The 13,380-nt window shown below is 42.7% G+C and overlaps 1 protein-coding gene across 2 annotated transcripts in view; it reads left to right on the forward strand.

The window, feature by feature from the left end:
- LOC138971652 (uncharacterized) overlaps nt 1–4,424 on the forward strand; it is a 116,585-nt gene extending 112,161 nt beyond the window's left edge. For both annotated transcript variants that reach the window (XM_070344423.1, XM_070344424.1), the window contains exon 7: nt 899–4,424. The gene's annotated coding sequence lies outside the window, so the exon portion shown is untranslated. The remainder of the gene's footprint in view (nt 1–898) is intronic.
- Nucleotides 4,425–13,380: the final 8,956 nt, after the last annotated feature.

The raw sequence follows: 13,380 nt of genomic DNA on the forward strand, positions 1-13,380 counted from the left end.
GTCTATGTCAAAGGAGAGAATCACGTTTGTTCCGTAGTGTTTTAAGTAATACTCACATCGTGAAAAGCCTAAGCCATTGGAGACACTCACGTCGGTTCCGTAGTGTTTTAAATAATACTCACATCGTGAAAAGTCTAAGCCATGGGAGACAATCACGTTTGTTCCGTAGTGTTTTAAATAATACTCACATCGTGAAAAGTCTATGTCAAGGGAGACAATCAGGTTGGTTCTGTAGTGTTTTAAGTAATACTCCCATCGTGAAAAGTCCGTGTCAAGGGAGACAATCACGTTGGTTCTGTAGTGTTTTAAGTAATACTCACATCGTGAAAAGTCTAAGCCATAGGAGACAATCACGTTGGTTCCGTAGTGTTTTAAATAATACTCACATCGTGAAAAGTCTATGCCATGAGAGACAATCACGTTGGTTCTGTAGTGTTTTAAGTAATACTCACATCGTGAAAAGTCTAAGCCATGGGAGACAATCACGTTGGTTCCGTAGTGTTTTAAGTAATACTCACATCGTGAAAAGTCTATGTCAAGGGAGACAATCACGTTGGTTCCGTCGCTGTTCGTCATTACTTACAGACACGGTGACAAATCTGTATGAATGGAAACAGGTTAGCTTCGCGGTTTTTACGTCTATTCAATATTTGACTGTAAGTCTATGTGTTGCAATAGACTAGCTGGGGGGGATCTGATGCTGTGTGTGTGTGTGTGTGTGTGTGTGTGTGTGTGTGTGTGTGTGTGTGTATGTGTGTGTGTGTGTGTATGTATGTGTGTGTGTGTGTGTGTGTGTGTGTGTGTGTGTGTGTGTGTGTGTGTGTGTTTGAAAAATCTGTTTTGTTTTTAATGTTTATCATTATAATTATTATCATTTTCAAACGTCTGTTTTTTGCAGGCTCTTGGGCAACACCAGAAGGAGGAAAATGCGCCACAGCTTTACACAGACAATTCACAGTCCGGAAGTGAACGTTGAAACTTTCAAGTTTATGCTACTGTGCCCTTTGAAGATTTAATTTATACGGAAATGCGGATATTTAGCAAACCGATACAGAAAAGACCTCTGGGAGCATTTTATGGTTCTTCATTGAAATAATGGTAGTTGTAAGTTTTTGGCCTGTATTTTCTCTCTTGAAGACAATGTCAGTGATGTTTTAAAAATATGCTGTCGTCGTCGCTTATTTAATTAGCGTATTCATTGTTTTTATTTTTGTTTTGTTTTCTGTTTCGTCCTTCCTTCTCATCATTCTTTGTGTCTTTTAACAAAAAATAATGTCCATTTATTTGTGTTGACCCTTGCGTTAGTGTCTGGATTTTCTTGGTATATGTTCTGTCCATATACTGTCTGTGCTGACTGTACGATAGTTATATAGTTATTCCACAAGAGAATCTTCTTTTGTAATTAGCTAGGCAATATTTCATCTCAAACGACCGTATTTTCAAATCCAAACAGCAACATATAAGGGTCACAAATCATGATTGTTTTTACAAGTTAGCTTTGTTGTGTATCGTTTATCTGTTTCACTGAGATTTATTCAACGTAGGATCCCCCAAAATACTGCATTTTACTACTTATGTACGTGTGTAGTGAACCATCACATTTGGGATAAATTACAATGTGCGCTAGCGCTAACCGTAAACGATAATCAGTATAACATGTGCTCTGCTTTGTTCCCTGGTGTTCCAATAGACGAATTCCGAACATAACTCCGTCGGGTATGCATAGGTTGTGAGAGAGTGACCTTTTCTTGCAATACCTCAAACGAACATTGGAGAAGCCAATCGCTAGCGAAGGGTGTGTCGGATGGACTGGGTGGCCGAGTGGTAACGCACTTGCGCTCGGAAGCGAGAGGTTGCGAGTTCGACCCTGGGTCAGGGCGTTAGCAATTTTCTCCCCCCTTTCCTAACCTAGGTGGTGGGTTCAAGTGCTAGTCTTTCGGATGAGACGAAAAACCTTCGTGTACACTACATTGGGGTTAGCACGTTAAAGATCCCACGATTGACAAAAGGGTCTTTCCTGGCAAAATTGTATAGGCATAGATAAAAATGTCCACCCGTGTGACTTGGAATAATAGGCCGTGAAAAGTAGGATTTGCGCCGAAATGGCTGCGATCTGCTGGCCGATGTGAATGCGTGATGTATTGTGTAAACAAATTCCATCTCACACGGCATAAATAAATCCCTGCGCCTTGAATATGTGCGCGATATAAATTGCATAAAAAAATAGAAAAAAAATCCCTGCGCTTAGAACTGTACCCACGGAATACGCGCGATATAAGCCTCATATTGATTGATTGATTGAAACGATAATCAGTATAACATGTGCTCTGCTTTGTTCCCTGGTGTTCCAATAGACGAATTCCGACAATAACTCCGTCGGGTATGTATAGGTTGTGAGAGAGTGACCTTTTCTTGCAAAACCTCAAACGAACATTGGAGAAGCCAATCGCTAGCGAAGGGTGTGTCGGAAACACGTGAAAGCCCGGCGTAGTCATTTTCGAAAATCGTCTATTGTCATCATAGACAACTTGTTATTAAGTTGTACCATTCCAGTGTCGTGCACATTTGAGAGAACGTAAACGTTGTGTACATTTATATCATGTTAATGTTTCGAGATTGTTTTGAAGGGTTGACGTGGTACAACTAACGTCGTACCCACGACCGTGTTACTCCGTGTTTCAAGGCCAGAATCGAAGCTTTATATCAGAGTCTGGCGTAAGAAAATTCAGTGTTTCGAGGTGTGTCGTACCAAGCAGGGAAAGAGCTTAGCATGGAATAAAACGCAATAATGTGTATGGCTTGACAAGTGGTGAAAAGGTCAACAATGTATGTCCATTCCTGAACATTTTAGCATAGCTGTTTGCAACTATTTTAGCTTCAGCTAGCATTATTGTTGCAGTGTTTAACCTTGCTGTTGTTGCTGCTTTTGTAATCAGGCATAGTTTTGTTGTTTGAAGTAGTGTTTCATAACCTGAAGTCAGGCTAGAAATAAGCTCAAAAGTGTGTTCTTTCCCAAGTAAACGATATTGTTAATACATGTATATCACATCTGTCAAAGATTTTACATTGGGATACAACATCCTTGCACTTGGTCACATGCTAAAACAAACGATAGGCTGACTGCTTCCTCTTCAACATTGTATTGTTCTCAGGTCTGTTATTTTTCGGCAAGGATGGACGTTCCCTTTTTTAACGAAATTGATTTAGCAGAAATTCCCACTCTGCGCAGTCAGCAGACTGAATTAGAATGAGTTTTAAGAATGTATTCAGGCATGAGACCAAGGGTAGGGCGGATGGTGGCGAGAGAGGTGAAGGGATGGGGAATGTTTACAGTGCCGTGTGCCGGGCTGTGAGCAGTGCCCACCAATCTTTAGCTCAGGCACCGTCGCGGCAGACGCGCCTTAGTTCTATGGCTATGCAGGACAATGCAGCGCGCTATTCTGGCCATCTGGCCATCTGTCGTCCTCATCTCTAAGGCAGACTAATATCAAGAGGTGTAAGTTACACCCGCCTTCAGGCTCAGACATTTTCAAACGCTCTACTCAAGACTGTATTCAGGAAGACGAAAGCTGTATCAAATATAAAATGTATCCCAGATAGAAACCGGAATAACGACCAACTTCAACAACCGATATGTACTGTACTCGTGCTACAAGTGAACAAACAGAAGCAGAAATCTTGGATCAATCTATCGTGGTTTAGACGATCTTTTGGACACGTATCATGCTGATTATGTAATGTTTACTAATGTTAGCTGTTAGCTTTGTTAGCTTCTGTGAATAATCTTTGGGATATTTTAGCTTTGAAAGCTGTTCTAGTGTGTGATTCTTTGTCTGTGTGTTTTCGTACGTAGTTGATTGTTTGTTTGTTTGTTTGTTTGTTTTGCAGTTGAGGAGGGGTGTTGTATGACGCAGGAATTCTGGTTTATGTCGTGCAACTTTTTCTGCTAATTTCCCAAAGTATAAGCCATCATAGTCTTGCGTGTTGCTTTTTGCTGATAATCCATAGTTTAAAGAAAAATGTTTGTTTTGTCAATAACCATTAAAGCGTTCAGAACTTCCGTATATTCGCTTTAGAGTTTAAAATAATGTATTTTTGTTGTTTGAATTGTTCTGTAATTAGTACTGGAAAAAAATATTGAAATTGAAATTCCATAATTATTAGCCTAAGAGTATCTATCATAAATTCAACATAAAACGGTATATTTACGTTCATATGTTAATGTGGGCTGCTTGAATGCTTACAGAGACCATGCACACTCCGGACAGTCTGTCTGACTGGTCTTGAGATATTGAAGAGTAGGAGTGCAAATTGCTCTGCACAAGCCAAACGTACGTTCACGTCGGATAGATGTCTTGAGTTTAATCTCACTACTGATAAAGCAACGGTGTGGCACTGGTTTGTTATAAAGTCTGACGGTCCAACAGTGTTATGTTTTCTCTTTCCGTACAGTGTGTGTGTGTGTGTGTGTGTGTGTGTGTGTGTGTGTGTGTGTGTGTGTGTGTGTGTGTGTGTGTGTGTGAGTGTGTGTGTGTGTGTGTGTGTGTGTGTGTGTGTACGTGAGTTTGTGTATGTGTGCCGTGCGTGTGTGTGTGTGTATGTGTATGTGTATGTGTGCCGTGTGTGTGTGTTTGTGTGTGTGTGTGTGTGCGTCCGTATGTATCCGTGTGTCTGTTTGTCTGTCTGTGGTCGCCATAAATGGTGTGCATGTTAGTGTGCTTGTCTGTGCATGTACAATGCCTAGGAGCAACAGCTGTGCACTACGAATCGGAAACTCCGATGATTACAAGACATGCAACATGTAAATTCAAGTAAATGTAACAATTTGTTGATGGAACATACACATTTTGTGTTTAAACGATGTATTTTGGACCCTAGTTTGTGAATGATAAAGTTCCTCAACTCTAACCTTGTACTTGTTCGTGCCACATGCCTCTTTGTACACGGAGCAATACAAAAGAGTAACAAAATCAATAACTCAAGAATTGCCCAAATGAAACACAACTTGGGAAGCAAAACTGAGCCAAAAGCAATATAAGAGGAAACATGTGGGATTTGTGAAGTTAATATATATGTACTTTCTCAAATCAGAGACAAAAAGGGCATAACACTCTCCCCCCCCCAAAAAAAAAACAAAGAAAAAAAAAACAAAAAAAAACCACGTTTCAATTTGGAATATACTTGTAGGAATGAATTACCACTACCTATCATTCAATATCACACCTTTTCATATTCAAAAGCCATCTAAGGTAGATTTTAACATGATCTTGCACGAGACAGCAGAAACATTGTAAATGTATTGCATCACATGCTTATGCCTGATGGCCAAAGAGAGCTATCGCATCATTATTTTGGTTCGTGTGCAGTACGCGTACTAGTCCCCCCCCCACACACACACACACATACACACACACGCACTCACGAACGCACATTTACACCCACAATTACAAGACCCCCATTACCCCCCCCCCCCTCCCTCCCCATCAAATAACCACCCCCTCCCCCACTTTCCGCAATGCAATGCCTGTATAACATCTGTGTCGCATCTACCGAGGTTCTAGTCTACATTAGGGCCAATGTCAGCCTATTAAAATGCCGTTAAACTAGCTAGGTGATGTATCCACAACACCCCCACCCCCCCACCCCAGATCCAAACCCCTTCCCCAAGGCCACTCAGGGAAGTTCCTTCTTACGTCAGTCTTACATCAGGGTACAAGAGTACTTGGTTTAAGCACGGACCTACATTCTAATGGATGGCTGTCTTTGGATCTAGGTCACTTTAGTGGGAATATCGGTCAACTTCGAAACCTGGGGACCAGCCACTTCCGGTTCCCCTTTCAGAGTAATGAGATTGCTGGGGCCGTAGAATTTTTCATCCAGTTTTGTCCTTTTTTCCCAAAATTGATATTAGTCGGAAGAAACAAGCACACGTGTGGTACGTTGGGGTATTTCCCGGCGAGTTTTCAGTGTTGTTGTTGTTGTTGCGAAGCGAAGCGGCTTCCCAGTGCGGAAGGCAGGCAGTGTACGTGTGCATCAAACAGGGGTCCGACTAAACTACGCGCCAGCACGCGCTAGCACGCGCCAGCACGCGCCAGCACGCGCTACCTTGAACCATAGCACTTATATACTTTATTTTTATATTTGTAGTTAGTTCATCGTCCATTCTCACATAATACACAATTTCAAACTTCAATGATGAAAATTACGGAAGTTATGACGAGTTTTAGGAGAGAGTATGCACTACTCTCAAGTCCGACGATTTCCGCCATTGACTAAACAACGCGCTACCACTTTGAAGTGGACGCTACCTTGATCCATAGCACATACATACTTTATTTTTATATTTCTTGTTAGATCATCGTCCATTCTCACATAATACAAAATGTCAATTTTCAATGATGAAAATTACGGAAGTTATGACAAAACTTCGACATTGACTGAATACAGACATTAATGCATACCAACTGCACAACCACTTTGAAGCAGGCACTGCCTTGACCTGTATCATTTATGTTACTTTATTCTTTAATTATACACAATTTCAGCTCCATAAATCAAAATGGTGATGGTTGTGTTGGATGATAGCAGAACTGCCAGGATAGTCTCAACTTCAAAGAACTTAGGACCAGCATTAGTTATAAAGAGAGAGAAAGAGACTGAGAGAGAGAAAGGTCCCGGTAACTTCGCCACAGGTAACTTCGCCACAGTAGTCCGAGCGCGGCTGTTATGTAATGGTAAGAATTTCAAACAGAATGAGGCAGAGCGATGTTAAGATATCAAATAACCAAAGGGAAGTAATCGCTCTTAATGCATACGACATACGTGTAATAGAGTACAACTCTCGCTTACTCTATTACACATGTCGTATGCATTAAGAGCGATTACTTCCCTTTGGTTATTTGATGTAATGGTAATACAACCTTGCACCCCCCCCCTCTCTCTCTCTCTCCCTCTCTCTCTCTATTGTTTATTCTCAGTCTCTCTCTCGCTCTCTCTCTCTCTCTCTCTCTCTCGCTCTCTCTCTCTCTTTCTTTCTCTCTCTCTCTCTTTCTTTCTCTCTCTCTCTCTCTCTCTCTCTCTCTCGCTCTCTCTCTCTCTCTCTTTCTTTCTCTCTCTCGCTCTCTCTCTCTCTCTCTTTCTCTCAGTCTCTCTCTCGCTCTCTCTCTCTCTCTCTCTCTCTCTTTCTTTCTCTCTCTCTCTCTCGCTCTGTCTCTCTCTCTCTCTCTCTCTTTCTTTCTCTCTCGCTCCCTCTCTCAGACTACAGACAACAGAGAACTGCTCAATGAGTAGATCTCGGGTTTTAAAATAACAACGCTCGGACTGTGCCGTGTCAGTGAAAACTGCTCAGTTGAGAACTCTCTCTCCCTCTCCCAGTGCTGAAAAGTACTTCAACGTCTGTGCTGAGAAGTGCAAGCTGTTGTTTTTCTGTCTTTCTTTCCTTTTTTTTCTCCTTCTGTTAACCGTTTACTCCATAAAATGGCAAATCCGAGCGTCCGTCGCGGAGATCTTTGTCTCAAGAGGAAAAGTGATCTGTGTCCTTGTGGCACCTGTAAGGAGCATTGTAGCAGTGGACAGTCAAGTGTGTTCTGTGAGACATGTGATTTGTGGTTTCATCGCACGTGCCAAGACTTGTCGAAGAAAGTGCTGAAGCAGATGTCCGCCAACAACAACGCATTTGTTTGCACGAATTGTTGCAAGCAGGACGATGAGTCCAACTACGACTTCAAAGCAGCACTGAGGAGATTGTCTCTTGCAGCTGACATGGACTTTGATCATCTTCGTAAGGCAGTGGATATGGAAGAGATCTTTCTTCGAAACATCAAGCTTCGGAGCCAGAACTTCAAGGCCTCTTGTTGTTGACGAGATGTCCGCGTCCTACCTCCTTCCCTTTGGTGGGAGTGTCCAGGAGCTGAGTCGTGTGCCAGTTCATGTTGCCGGCGATGGAAACTGTTTGTTCAATTCCATTTCCCTGGCAGTGTATGGCGACGAGACATCAGCTGACGAGCTTCGACTCCGTACGTGCTTGGAACTCGTCAGATATGGAGAATCCTACAGAACACCTGGCATTGTTGTTCTGTCGCCGGATCTAGAAGACGAGTGTCGTGCAGCTTCCAAGGACGGAGCATTTTGTTCCGCATGGATGATGGCAGCGGCAGCTACAGTCATTGGCCAACCAATTCGGTCGGTGTATCCACCACTGAATGGAATGCTGGACGTTGCCGTCGCGGAGCTGAATACCACGTTTCAGCCACGAGGATCGCAGAGGACGCTGAGAAACATGATTCCATCAGTGGTGTTGCTGTGGTCAGGAGGAAGTTCAGGCAGTACGTGGACCCAAAACCACTTCGTTTCCTTGATTTTGGAGTCCAATCCTGGCATCGAGTACCGAGCCCGCAGTGTGAGTTCAAAGCGAAAACGAAGTGCAACACTGACAGTGAATCTCAGCCCTGACTCACCTGTGATACCTGCGAAGAGGCGACTGGAATTGTCGACGACTTCCGATCAAGTCTCACCAGATGCTCCAGATTCCCTGCCGGAATTCTTGACTTCATCTCCAAAGAAGGACGGTTACCAGACAGTGATCACCGAGACCGGACCCCCTTCGTTCCTGGCTTCACCACAGAGCCCTGTGATCCCAAAGAGAGGACCCTCTTCCATCCAGGATTCTCCGACGAGCCCTTCCAACACCGAGACAGGACCCCCTTCGTTCCTGGCTTCACCACAGAGCCCTGATCCCCAAGAGAGGACCCCCTTCCATCCAGGATTCTCCGACGAGCCCTTCCAACACCGAGACCAGATTCAGAGGACTTTGAAAGAGTTCGTCTTCACACCATCCCAGGCAGGACAAGTCGAAGAAATGTGGAAAAACAACGCATGCGAATCGATCAACAATATCCTGAAGATGGCCTGCAACTGGAAAACCCTACGTCTCCCAGAGCTCGCACAGCGCCTGCACGCTGTTGTCAGACTACAGTATGCAGATGTTCGACGAGCCCTCCATGGACAAGGGAACTTTGAGCTTCCAGGCTACCATGCCAAGTTCAGAGTGACAGACCTGTCTTGGCGACAGAAGACAGCTGCCGAAAGAGACGAAATGTTCCAGCGTTTCATGAAACATCGCCGGCCGAGCAGTTCCAAGAGTGTCACCTCAACTGACGGAAAGCTGACCATCACCAGAACGGCACCAACAGCAAATAAACCAGGACAGCGCACTCGTGTTCGTTCTACAAAGTCTGTGAAGTGGGGCAGCACACCAGGAAAGAAGTAGTTGATGCTGGGTTGTTCATAAGTAAGTAAGTCATTGACGCTCTGCTAATCCCACATTTTGTTCTAATGTAACACACCACTTAAATTGTACAGTTTTATTGTGTATAATATACTCCGCCCAGATTTTTAAACATTTTTATATGACAGTGCCTTGGGGTTTTATTATACTTATGTATTCAGCAACAGACAGACTTAAATTGTACAGTTTTATTGTGTATAATATACTCCGCCCAGATTTTTAAACATTTTTATATGACAGTGCCTTGGGGTTTTATTATACTAATGTATTTCTGTAATCAATGCACTTTCTTTTAAAAAAAAACCACATATTGGTGGCGGATAGGGGAAGCAGCCAAACGGGTAGCGTTCACACACACACACACACACACACACACACACACACACACACACACACACACACACACACACACACACACACACACACACACACACACACAGGAATGACTGGCTCCGCATCCGACTGACTGTGTTGGAACGAATGACTCCGTATCCGACATTGTCGGACATGGAGCCACGGCCTTAGGATAGCTCTCCTATAACGCGTCTTATTAGCTATCGTAAATTTTATCACTGAAGTTTGAAATTTTGTATAATGTAAGAACTGACGATGGAATGACTAGAAACATAAAGATAAATTATATAACAGCTATGAATCTCAGTGGCGTCCACTTAAAATTGGTAGTGCGCAGTTTTAGTCACTGCCGGATTTTGTCGGATCACAGGCGAAGGTGTCGTCCACTGGACTACTACTATCACAGAAAGACTACAAGGTACGTCACTCACCTTCGAGTCTTCTGTGTTCTTGGAGTCGCTTCCTGGGGAAAAATATTGTTCAAGACGGTTTGCCTCTTCCCACAGTCTGTGTAAGGTCAAATAAATACAGTTGAATGATTGTTTGAACTATATGCACCTTTAGTTTTCAGCTTCCGTTCGCTGCAGGTTGTTTTTAACCATCATTTGGACGAATCTTCGTTTGCGAGCCGCTAATATCCACACGGCGTCTAATTATGCATCCGCACCGAATATGCATACCAGCGCTCATTGGTTAATAACAGGATATTCGATGATTATTTTCATTGGTCGACTGAAACGTTTTCCTCATTTTGAATGAAGTGGCAAACGGTTCTTCACTAATACCGAAAGTGAAAACTCCCGTGGGTAGCTTCCCTTTGCCGCACAATATTTACATATGTTTTAGACCAATGAGCGCTGGTATGCATATTCGGTGCGGATGCATAATTAGAAGCGACTCCAAGAACACAGAAGACTCGAAGGTGAGTGACGTACCTTGTAGTCTTTCTGTGATAGTAGTAGTCCAGTGGACGACACCTTCGCCTGTGGTCGGATTTGAGAGTAGCGCATTAGCTCGCCTAAAACCCGTCATAACTACTGACTACAGAGGTTTGCAAAAACTTCGTCAGCTTTTTCTTCGTTGCTGACTGAACAACGCCATCCGTCGCGTGTAGATTCGACAAAATGCAAGAATATAGGTGCTCTTTGTAAACGAGTACTCTTGACACTGTTTTTATTTAGATTATTAAAATGCACCCTTACTTCTATATATCCTTAACGAATTTGTGTCTGTTATCTATGCTTTTTTTCTAAACTTCATAATTATCAAATATATTCGTGTCGACTTTTCTACTTGGAAAATCTTTCTTTTATTCTTCTTTTGTTGTTGTTGCAGACTGCGTACTCTGTATTCAGAAGTAGTCTTCCATCATTGTCTTTGTGTGTTTTTATGCAAGGGAACTTAAACAAACCCACTAAAACATGATCGACTTTGATTTCTTAGGATGTGGGTCGAACAAATCTAAATAATTTGCTCTCGGCATATTATTCACACAAAGAATGCCCTTTTTTAGACTTTTGCAATTTTATTAAAAGTTTCTAAGTGTCTCTCTCGTGTTCAAAATGAAAGCGCACAGTCTAAGGAGAAACAAGTCGCGCAAGGCGAAAATACTACATTTAGTCAAGCTGTCGAACTCACGGAATGAAACAGAACACACTGCATTTTTTCACCAAGACAATACAGCTTTGTCAATCCCCGCGAGAAGGAAATCGTTCACTTTTCACGTGCGCAATGAAGTGAAATTGACAAGCCAGTGAAGCGCGGTAGCGTATTGCGCTAAGGAGGAAAGCGGGCTTTTCTGTATTTATTTTACTTTTTGAGCTTGTTTTTTTTTATGAAAACATTACATATCTATATGTTTTTGGAATCAGGAAACAATACAAAATACGAAGAATCTATTCCGGATCGATTACTTAAATCTTAATTTTAATGAGCATTTTCAGATTTTTAATGACCAAACTTATTAACTAATTTTTAAGCTTCGAAGCTGAAATGCAATCCCATAGTCCGGGCTTCGTCGAAGATTGCTTGGCTAAAATGTCAATCAATTTGATCGAAAATAGAGGGTGTGACAGTGCGGCCTCAACTTTCACAAAAAGCCGGATATGACGTCATCAAAAACATGTATCGAAACAATACAGAAAAAAACGTCCGAGGATGGATATCATACTCAGGAACTCGTAAAGTTTCTTGAAGATCGGTCCAGTAGTTTTATCTGAATCGCTCTACACACACACTCACACTCACACACACACACACACACACACACACACACACACACACACACACACACACACACACACACACACACACACACACACACACACACACACACACAAACATACACTCACATGAATTTGCAAGGCTTAGCAGTAAAGGTTTGTTTGTTTGTTTGTTTGCTTAACGCCCAGCCGACCACGAAGGGCCATATCAGGGCGGAAGCAGTAAAGGTCACGATATATTCTTTAAATTTATTTCCAATGAATCATCAGTCAGAAGAAGTGAACAGAGAACAGATGGGGAATACAAATAGTTAGCTGTGTAAACCGTCTAATGGCGGTCAAACTAAGGTTTCTAAGACGTTTCATCTTCACTTGGAGGGCCAAGACATTCCCATGATGAGTCTGAGGGGGATTGGGATGGGTAGGGGATTGGGGTGGGCAGGACTGTAGGATGATTCGTACATTTCAAAAAGACCAAATCGCTTAAAGTGATTTGCTACATTTAGTCAATCTGTCGAACTCATTGTATGAAATTGAACGCACTGCATGCATGACGGGCGCAGTGGCGTGGTGGTAAGACGTCGGCCTCCTAATCGGGAGGTCGTGAGTTCGAATCCCGGTCGCTGCCGCCTGGTGGGTTTAAGAGTGGAGATTTTCCGATCTCCCAGGTCAACTTATGTGCAGACCTGCTAGTGACTTTACGTCTTTCGTGTGTACACGCAAGCACAAGACCAAGTGCGCACGGAAAAGATCCTGTAATCCATGTCAGAGTTCAGTGGGTTATAGAAACACGAAAATACCCAGCATGCCTCCCCCGAAATCAGCGCATGCTGCCTTGAATGGCGGGGTAAAAACCGTCATACACGTAAAATTCCACTCGTGGCAGTTCTACCTAGCAACGGGTACCAACATCATTACGGAGTATGGACTAAATGTTGGTGGATTTTGACACAATTTTGAGGAGAGATAGTTAAAACCCCATGTATTCAGCAGGTATTAATAGAAATCCGTTGGTTTAATACTGAACTGGGTTACATGAATAAACGTAAAAATTCATTTTGGCAGATATTGTGAATGTATTGTGTACTCTTTCACCCTTGTAGTTTTATATATTAGACAAAGAGCTTTGGGACTTCACATACTTTTAGATAATGAGTTTGTTAGGATCCTGAACCTAATTATGCAAGCTGTCACTGAACATATCATCATGTTATGTACATGCCCATTTCGGTAAAAAAACAGTTTTGATTTTAACCACTTCAACTTGCCCAACACTGTATTTAGTCAACATTACAGTCTTTTGGGGAGGTTCAGCATCAGTAATTTTATCTGAATCGCTCTACGAACACACACACTCACACACACACACACACACACACACACACACACACACACACACACACACACACACACACACACACACACACACACACACACACACACGCATACACACACACACATACAAACACACACACACACACACACACACGCATACACACACACACACACACACACACA

Source organism: Littorina saxatilis, linkage group LG7 (genome assembly GCF_037325665.1).
Source record: "Littorina saxatilis isolate snail1 linkage group LG7, US_GU_Lsax_2.0, whole genome shotgun sequence".
Lineage (NCBI taxonomy): Eukaryota > Metazoa > Mollusca > Gastropoda > Littorinimorpha > Littorinidae > Littorina > Littorina saxatilis.